This window comes from Onychostoma macrolepis, chromosome 11 (assembly GCF_012432095.1).
Source record: "Onychostoma macrolepis isolate SWU-2019 chromosome 11, ASM1243209v1, whole genome shotgun sequence".
Lineage (NCBI taxonomy): Eukaryota > Metazoa > Chordata > Actinopteri > Cypriniformes > Cyprinidae > Onychostoma > Onychostoma macrolepis.
The window spans coordinates 7122606-7133194 of NC_081165.1; the positions used below are offsets into that span (position 1 = coordinate 7122606).

Below are 10589 nucleotides of genomic sequence, written 5' to 3' on the forward strand. Positions count from 1 at the left end.
TCAGGAAATATCTCGATTCTCACATATGTGTAAGTAAATGCGTTTTGCACCTTTATAGATTGTTATTTGGGCAAAGTAGACTAATAGTGTAATCTATTAACTAAACAAAAAACAGACTTTTTACTTAACCCTCTGGTTGTGTTCGGACTCCGGTCACTCTCGTTGTGTTCTCGGTCAAAAATGACCGGACTCCAAACAATTGCTTATAAATCTGTCATTATGCTATATTATCACTAAATATTGGATTCATTCTTTTTGTCAACTTGTTTTCTTTCATTTAGGACTGGTTTTGTGTTTCTATTTGCATCTGATTATTTGTAGACCTCATTTATCCGAAAGTGGGCCCCCCCCCTTTTTGGGGTGAAAAAAGCATTTTTTATGAATAATTTTCACATTATGAGATAAAAAAATATGTAAATTTGCACGGTTTCTCACACTAGTGTGCTTTAATGATTAATCAAGAAGTTTGGTTTTAAAAGCTTTTATTTTGTACAAAATTGCAAAAGTCACACTTGTTGTGTTCGGTCAAAATGACCGGACTCAAACAATTGCTTATAAATCTGTCATTATGCTATATTATCACTAAATATTGGATTCATTCTTTTTGTCAACTTGTTTTCTTTCATTTAGGACTGGTTTTGTGTTTCTATTTGCATCTGATTATTTGTAGACCTCATTTATCCGAAAGTGGGCCCCCCCCTTTTTGGGGTGAAAAAAGCATTTTTTATGAATAATTTTCACATTATGAGATAAAAAAATATGTAAATTTGCACGGTTTCTCACACTAGTGTGCTTTAATGATTAATCAAGAAGTTTGGTTTTAAATGATTTTATTTTGTACAAAATTGCACAAAGTCACACTTGTCAAAAATGGCCGGCCATTGAAAGTGAATGGGGAAGAATGAAAATAAGAGAAACAACTACCGTAGTAGTCAGGAGCATGTTGGGCTTGCAAACATAAAGGCCTTGGACCTGTGCGTGTGTGGATGCATGTATACTCACGCTATCACACACACACACACACACACACACACACACACACACACACACACACACACACACACACACACACACACATCTATGCATACAAACTATTGTGAGTTTACACCTATTTCATCCTACCCTGAACTGCATGCAATATGCTTTTATGAATCTGATATTATAACTCTCTCTCTCTCTCTCTCTCTCTCTCACACACACACACACATGCTCAAACTGCCTTGTCTTTGGCCTGCATTGACTTCAAAATAGTCTTTTTTCCATCCTTTGACCAGAACGTTACATCAACTTCAGCTGGTCCCTCAAAATCAGAAGATTGCTCCTCTTCAGTTGTTGCAAGGTTTTCAGCTTGTTCAGTGATGTTTTCCTCTTCCAATATATCTTGCAATGCATCTTCACTGTAAGATTCATCTTCAGTTGTCCCTTCCTAGGCATTTGTATGCTCTAGCATTTATTTGTAAACTTTTGTCTACTCTGTGAGAACACGAAAGCCTCAAAACCTATTGTCATAATGTTTTGTCTAGAATGTGGTGAAAGAAAAGATTCTTTTGAAGTCAGTGCAGGCTAAAGACAAGGCAGTTTGAGCATGTGTGTGTGTGTGTGTGTGAGAGAGAGAGAGAGAGAGAGAGAGAGAGTTATAATATCAGATTCATAACAGCATATTGCATGCAGCTCAGGGTAGGATGAAATAGGTGTAAACTCACAATAGTTTGTATGCATAGATGTGTGTGTGTGTGTGTGTGTGTGTGTGTGTGTGTGTGTGTGTGTGTGTGTGTGTGTGTGTGATAGCATGAGTATACATGCATCCACACACGCACAGGTCCAAGGCCTTTATGTTTGCAAGCACAACATGCTCCTGAATACTACGGTAGTTGTTTCTCTTATTTTCATTCTTCCCCATTCACTTTCAATGGCTGGCCATTTTTGACAAGTGTGACTTTGTGCAATTTTGTACAAAATAAAAGCATTTAAAACCAAACTTCTTGATTAATCATTAAAGCACACTAGTGTGAGAAACAGTGCAAATTTTCATAATTTTTTATCTCATAATGTGAAAATTATTCATAAAAAATGCTTTTTTCACCCAAAAAATGAGGTGCCTACTTTCGGATAAACGAGGCCTACGAATAATCAGATGCAAATAGAAACACAAAACCAGTCCTAAATGAAAGAAAACAAGTTGACAAAAAGATTGAATCCAATATTTGGTGTTAATATAGCAAAATGAGAGATTTATGGGCAATTGTTCGGAGTCCGGTTATTTTTGACCGGGAACACCACAAGTGTGATTTTTTGCAATTTTGTACAAAATAAAAGCATTTAAAACCAAACTTCTTGATTAATCATTAAAGCACACTAGTGTGATAAACAGTGCAAATTTTTATAATTTTTCGTTTAATATTGTGAAAATTATTCATACAATTTTTTTTTTTACTCAAAAAATGAGGTACCTACTCTCAGATAAATTAGGCTTACGATTAATCGGATGCAAATAGAAACACAAAACCAGTCCTAAATGAAAGAAAACAAGTTGACAAAAAGAATGAATCCAATATTTGGTGATAATATAGCATAATTACAGATTTATAAGCAATTTTTTGGAGTCCGGTCATTTTTGACCGGGAACACCACAAGTGTGACTTTTTTCAATTTTGTACAAAATAAAAGCTTTTAAAACCAAACTTCCTGATTAATCATTAAATCACACTAGTGTGATAAACAGTGCAAATTTTTATAATTTTTCGTTTAATATTGTGAAAATTATTCATAAAAAATTTTTTTTTACTCAAAAAATGAGGTACCTACTCTCAGATAAATTAGGCTTACGATTAATCGGATGCAAATAGAAACACAAAACCAGTCCTAAATGAAAGAAAACAAGTTGATAAAAAGAATGAATCCAATATTTAGTGATAATATAGCATAATGACAGATTTATAAGCAGTTGTTTGGAGTCCGGTCATTTTTGACCGGGAACACAACAAGTGTTACTAGTTGAAATAAAACCCACAAAAAAATACGAAAATTAAAAAAAAAATTATGAGAAGTACTTATACCCTATGTGAACAAAGTCAGTAAGTTTGAGTCCAATGCGATAACGTTAACTAGTATTTTCGGAAAAAATAAAATCTTCTTCGGGTCAATTTGACCCGAACACAACCAGAGGGTTAAGTACCAGATATGGGTGTGTCATGCCATAAAATATTTTTGATATGACTAACTTTGTATTTAATCTGAATTTAATAACAATATTGTAAGTTACTAATTATAACACTTTTATTTTACAGAGAGCAAAGAGCATTCACATTATCAAAGAACATTTTCATTCAGTCGAGTTCAGGCACTCTCAAAAAGTCCCATTACAATCACTGAAGCTGTTTACACTGTGAAATGAATATCTTACTTGCATTCGAACGCACATCTGAACTTTGTTGTATCAGAAGAGAGAATTCACCAGATAATTCAGTCAGCCAGCGAGTGAACAAAACACTCATCTGAACACCTCTCATTGGCCATTACATTCATAAGCTCAACAGAATCGTGTGTGATTGGTTATAATGCAGCGCTGTACATACGCCAGCGAACGCAGATTTGAATTTAGCAGCAGATACTGTGCCTCACTGAACGGTCTAATCACACTGGTGTGATTGTATCAAATATAAAAAATATTATTCAGCTATTTTATTGTCTTTTGGAAGCTGCATTCAAAATCCACTTGGCTCAGAAATCTGAGGGGGCATAACGCCTCTGGCTCGGTACACACTAAAAGACTTTTAAAATCTTATAAGATCTTCAAAATGTGAGAGACCACAAATATGAACAAAAAATCCTGGATTTAACCGTTTTGCTCCTATAGTGTGTGGTGTCCTCGGGGTTCCCCTCACACATCAGGATTTCTGATCATAAATATTCAACATGTTTTTGTAAGAAAAATATCCATGTTTAAAACGTTATAAACACTTTTCTCTAGCTTGCGCTAACTGTCATACGTGGAAGCCGTTCCGGGTGGATGACGTATGAGTAACGCATGTGCCTTTGAGAACACCAGTCACGAATCAGAAGTACAAAATGTGGATTTGAGCCAAAAACTTTGCTTCCTTTGCTCCTGTAAACAAACGTTGGTTCTCACAAGACCAGCATATTCTGTGTTGCCATCTGGTGGTGTGTCCCCTTTCAGTCATAAATTCCCCCCCAGCCTCCCTCTCCTCCTATAATCAGTCCATCACCGCTGCTCCCTGGCAGCCCCTCAGCGGATAAGAATGTTAGGTTATTTGTTGTCATTCAGCAGACTAAAGCTGTCTCAGTAGCATGCCCTCTATGCAGCATACACACACGATGTTTCAATATAACACCTCTGTAATGCAGTTTTACAATCATTATCAGCTTTCTTCATAGTGCAAACAAGCTAATATTCTGTTTCTGCGGTTTCTAGTGAAGTAGTCTGATGTGGCTGTGGTTCGAACCTTAAACGTTGCTGTTTACTGCAGTTTTTTAAACTCAATGTTCATCAGAATAGAAAAGCGAAAAATACCAGATGACTGCTTTTTTTCACTAAGAACATCCATATTTATATAAACATGCTTAAATTTCCCATTAAATACACACAGATGCTTTTACATGCAAAATAGTTTAATGGTTGATTGCAAATCTCCATGAAAACAGTTTTTGTATGTATTTGCTGACTGCATTGCAAAGCTTCAGTAACTTGTTTAAATTCATTTCAAAGTGTTCTGAGCATTCTGGAGAACAAAAGGGCAAAAATGAACACTGACGAATGGCTTATGCTCTTGTTCTTAAGGACGTCATTTTTAGGAGCTTTTGTAGTTATCAAGAATTTTTTTCCAACTGCAGAAGCCGTCTCTGTCTCGCAGGCAAATAGACCGAAGAGCCGCTTCATCAAGACTGGATGAATCATTGACTCTCATCAGACATTTTTTCTGACGCATCTTGATCAAACAGGACGCTCCAGTACAGGGCGAGATCTGTAGAGACCACAGTTTGAGAGATGATTGAATTCATATCTGTACTTGTAACACAACAACTGTTTTAATACTTGGCTAGGCTAACACAAAGGGCTGAAAGTAGAAATTACAAAGCCAAGTATTCAAATGCCACACTCATTAGTACGTGTTTGACATCATTCAAAGTGGCAGAAAACTTAGCTGGGTGAAAATGAAAGCCACTGGATTTCAACTGCACTGAACTCGGAGTAATTTAGACTATGGTGAATTATTGTAAAAGTATGATTTGGATTATTACCTCACAGACACAGCCTCTCTGATACATGCTGAGGTACTGCTTTTGAACGGAGGAGACCCTGTCCCAACGCTCCACACGGTCACATAAATCAACAACAACCCTGCCGCTGTCGTCATGTCCTTGGGTGGAAAAAACAAACATTATTTTTTTCCTTATGCATCTCAATTAATTACACAGTTAAAGTTCATTATACTGTATATACACAACTTTTCATACCTAGAGATGTCCTCACTTATTGAACCCTCATGTTTTGTTGATATTCATTATTGTTTTTAGGTTTGAGGTCCTGGAGAATATTGGGATTTTCTTTGAGGATTCAGGGTTAGTCTTAAGTCAATTACGGTTTAATAATGAAGTGTGTTATCAAGTTCTTAAGTATGTTTTTTGAGATATTAAAAAGGAACGGGAGGCTTAATTGATCAGCCAACTCAGATGGCTCAAAATCTGTGCAGACTGTAAATTGGGCTAAAAATCTGGGCATAATTTGTGTAGCATATTTCAGCCTCAACTGATGTTAATAACCAGCATCAGGAATCAGAGCGTTCAGTTTCAACTCAAACTCTGCCTCGAGAGAGTAAATGATTTTACCTGACAGCAGATACTCGCCGTTCTTCAGATTGATGCCACATGAAGATTGAGATGTGTAGATGACCTGAATTCCCTTCTTGTGTAATGGCTTAAATGTCTGGATTTAAAAAAAAAATTTTTTAAAAAGACGGTTTCTTGTTTAAAAAAAAAAAAATGCATCAAGTACAGTCTCACCTGGATAGTTTGGATGTTGTAAGCAGTTAATCCAGGGTGTTCAGTTTGCCTTTCCAGTGACCTTAGCTCGAATCACTAATTGGTAAGAGTCAGATGTGACAAAAACAGAAAAAGGCCCCTGGATTACATTACACGTCCAAAGCAAAAACACTTCAAGTCTGCCAATATTGAACAAGATATACTTGAAAGAATGTTGGGAACCAAACACTAGAACCCACTGAAAAAGACATCTCAAAATATCTCTCCTTGTGTTCAAGAAAGTCATATAGGTCTGAAATGATATAAGTGACTAAATGACCATTTTAATTTTTGGGTGAACTATCCCTTTAAATAATTTGCCACTACACAAGAAAACAGCTCATGTCACTGAGGGGAAAAAAAAAAGAATGATTTAAATAATGTCTTGAACTATAACTACAAAAAGTTGATGGGTTACTGTTTTAGGGGGTTGATCCCAGTGCTCTCCATAAACCTAATGTGTAGTTCAATTACTCAAATCATTGAACTACTGTTAATGACTGAAATGCAAGGAATTTAACATGTCATAACATCTTAAAGCAGCATGCAACCTACAGATTTGAATAAAGCACCAATAGTTCTGTAAAACTGTTCGAGTTTGGTTAGCGATGCATGTGTTTGACGTACCTACGTCAGACGAGCAGAACTGCTGTTGCGGGTGTCTTTGAACACATCTGCAGCCCTCGGTCACCTGTTCATTCAGTGCCACAGACAAGAAGAACAGCAGCGCTAGAGTCACAGCAGCAGACATGCTCTCGCTCGCTTTCTCTCACAGCACAAGACTAAACTACAAACTCAGGCTCTGGACCAGATACAGCGTGCTTGCTTGCTTTGTCTGTCTGTCTCTCTCTCTTCACCCTGAGTGTGGGTTTGTGTGTATCTTAAATAGTCCTGCAGACAGGAAACAATCATGCAATCAAGCAATTATGCAATCAGTTCTAGGCATGGGGTGTTATGGGAAATGGAGTCCGGAAAACATTGGCAAAGGTCAAGGATGGAGTGCCCTCTAGAGCAGCTCATGGGCACTCCAGCTGGAGATCGTGACAGAAACACACACTACTGTACACCCCATCACAGCACAGTTGTAAGAGAATAAAGAATGAGAGTGTACAAAGAGACAACATCAGCCCTCAAATTGTGAAATGTTTATAAAGCAGCATGTTACAAAGCGTTGCATAATAAGAGATTTTCTTCACACATTTCCTGTAATGTGGCATAAAAATAAAGTGTTTGCCAAATATTTGCATTCTTATTTAAAGCATATCTATTATTGAAAAAGCCAGATTTTCATTTAACTGTATATATTTGTGGGCATATGAAAAGATGTCTTAAGCTCAGGACAGAACATTTTAATTAATATTACATGCAATCTGTCAACCGATTTTTCATAAAACTGATATCAAACTAAACACTTAACAAACAACCAGTAGACTGTTGATATCACCATTTTAAGTCCTAATATCTACAGTATATCCGTATATCTGAAATCAGTCTGAAATCAGAGTTGAGACATGCTAGCATTGAAAGCATCTTGATATAAAAAAAAAAGAAATTCCACCCAAAAATGAAAGCTTGCTGCTAATTTATTCACCCTCAGGCAATCCAAGATGTGGGTGACATTTTTTCTTCTTGAGTACAACAGTAAAGAGGATTTTGGTCCTCGATGATTCATAAGATGCAAGTCCTCTGAGCAGGGCCTTAGCTAGGAATTCTGGGCCCTGTGTGCTGATTTTTTTATGGGGCCCCTTCAACATCACATTCAAAATTTAATAAAAATGTAATATAAAAAAAAAAAAAAAATAGGAGCACAGTCAACAAATTCAGGAACAATTCTGATCAATGACAAAAATTAGCCTTCCCGTTACAGGATGATATTTGACTCCTTAAAGTGATTTACAGGGGCATTTATTATTATTTTAACCTTTTTAATGGCATTTTCTCTAACTTTATTGAAAGAATATCCAAACACTCCTCATCCCATCCTCATCCCAAAGAAATCCAAATTTACAGGACTAAATGACTACAGGGCTGTGGCTCTAACATCTGTGGTCATGAAGTCTTTTGAAAAACTGGTACTGGCCCATCTGAAGGACAATAATGGACCCTTGCTGGATCCTCTTCAGTTTGCCTACAGAGCAAACAGGTCTGTGGACAATGCAGTCAACATGGGACTGCATTATGTTCTGCAACATCTAGACAGACCAGGGACTTATGTGAGGATCCTGTTTGTGGACTTCAGCTCGGCCTTTAACACTATCATCCCAAACCTCCTCCTGCCCAAACTAACTCAGCTCTCCGTGCCCACCTCCCTCTGTCAGTGGATCACCAGCTTCCTGACAGACAGGCAGCAGCTAGTGAGGCTGGGAGAATACACATCCAGCACTCGTATGATCAGCACTGGTGCCCCTCAGGGCTGTGTCCTCTCACCACTGCTCTTCTCCCTGTACACCAATGACTGCATCTCTAAAGACCCCTCTGTCAAGCTCCTGAAGTTTGCAGACGACACCACACTGATCGGCCTCATTCAGGACGGTGACAAGTCTGCTTACAGACAGGAGGTTAAAGAGCTGGCTGTCTGGTGCAGTCACAACAACCTGGAGCTCAACACGCTCAAAACAGTGGAGATGATCGTGGACTTCAGGAGAAACCCCACTGCTCTCCCCCCACTCACCATCATGAACAGCACTGTGACTGCAGTGGAGTCATTCAGATTCCTGCGCACCACCATCTCTGAGGACCTGAAGTGGGACACTCACATAGACGCCACTGTCAAAAAGGCCCAGCAGAGGTTGTACTTCCTTGCCAGCTGAGGAAGTTCAACCTGCCACAGGAGCTGCTGAAACAGTTCTACTCCGCCATCATTGAATCCGTCCTCTGCACTTCAATAACTGTCTGGTTCAGCTCAGCTACCAAATCTGACCTCAGAAGGTAGTCCGGACTGCTGAGCGAATCATTGGTACAACCCTCGCCACTCTCCAAGAACTGTACTCATCCAGAGTGAGCAAAAGGCAAAATCACTCTGGACCCTCACATCCAGAACACTCCCTCTTTGAACTGCTGCCGTCTGGTCGACGCTACAGAGCTCTGAGCACCAGAACGACCAGCACAGGTGCAGTTTCTTCCCTCAGGCAATCCATCTCATAAACACTTGACAAATAATTGTGGAACACATACTAATTATACACTTATTTATCTAACACGCATACTTAGTCTACATTTCAAATTGCACATAATATACTTGTACATACAAAACTGTCTATTGTTATATACCTGTACATACAATTGTCAGTTTGTATATTGTAATTCCTTATTTACTTGTTCTATTTTTAATTCTTCTTTTTATTATCTGTGTTTTTTGTTCTGTCACTGTCATTCTGTTGCACTGTGGAAGCTTCTGTCACGAAAACAAATTCCTTGTATGTGTAAACATACCTGCTAATAAAGCTCATTCTGATTCTGATTCTGATGTTACTCGCTCCAGTTCACTCGCAGACCCCTCCGCTTTGGGGGCATGGTCCAAACTTCTGTCCAAGGCAGTGAAGCCTGCATCCTTCAGTCAGAAGTAGATTATTAACTAGCAACAGGTACTGTAGAGAAGGTCCTGGTAGCCCACAGTGAGTCAGGGTCTTACAGCCGCTACTTCATTGTTCCGAAGAGGGATGGTGGCCTCAGGCCCATCCTCAACTTGAGCCGTCTTAACCACACCTTAATAAAACTGCTATTCCGCAGTATAATGCAAATCCTCTAGCAAGTGTGCCGAGGTGATTGGTTTTTCGGGATGGATCTGAAAGATGTTTATTAGCCCCCATTGTGTCGGCTTCAGCCCCTGAGTACGCTCCAGTGTCGGTTCTAGCCCCTAACCAGAGTCGAGAGAGGGCTTCTGTTCCTGCGTCCGGCCCATGGAGGGCTCCAGTTCCTGAGTTTGACCCAGAGAGGGCTCCCGTTGCCGAGTCTGGCCCAGAGAGGGCTCCAGTTCCCGAGTCTGGCCCAGAGAGGGCTCCTGTTCCCGAGTTTGACCCAGAGAGGGCTCCTGTTGCCGAGTCTGGCCCAGAGAGGGCTCCCGTCCCCGAGGTTAGCCCAGAGAGGGCTCCTGTTGCCGAGTCTGGCCCAGAGAGGGCTCCTGTTCCCAAATTTAGCCCAGAGAGGGCTCCAGTTCCCGAGTTTAGCCCAGAGAGGGCTCCTGTTCCCGAGTTTGACCCAGAGAGGGCTCCCGTTCCCGAGTTTGACCCAGAGAGGGCTCCCGTTGCCGAGTTTGGCCCAGAGAGGGCTCCCGTTCCCGAGTATAGCCCAGAGTGGGCTTCTGTTCCCAAATGCAGCCAAAGGAGGGTTGCGGTTCCTGAGTGCAGCCTGGAGTGGACTCCTGAGCCCAGCCCACTGCCTGTGCCAGCCAGAGAACCCGGAGTCCTCCCCAAGAAAATTGCTATACGGGCTATACGTCTCCAGTTGTAGTGGCCAGGCAGAGTGCCGAGGCCAAGGCCACGGAGGCCATCCTATCATGGCTACCTGAACTACCCACTCCGCCATGGCCCCCAGTACAGGTACTGCCCTGG

The 10589-nt window shown here is 40.0% G+C and overlaps 1 protein-coding gene and 1 long non-coding RNA gene across 2 annotated transcripts in view; one reads left to right on the forward strand and one right to left on the reverse strand.

Moving 5' to 3' along the window:
• syn2b (synapsin IIb) overlaps window positions 1-10589 on the forward strand; it is a 127142-nt gene that overhangs the window by 82224 nt on the left and 34329 nt on the right. The window lies entirely within an intron of this gene.
• On the reverse strand, window positions 4592-6906 carry LOC131549269 (uncharacterized). The gene is made up of 5 exons (XR_009273372.1): window positions 6667-6906; window positions 6022-6096; window positions 5848-5944; window positions 5260-5378; window positions 4592-4982 (listed from the first exon to the last, which is right to left on the reverse strand). It is a non-coding gene; the product is annotated as an uncharacterized LOC131549269 (long non-coding RNA).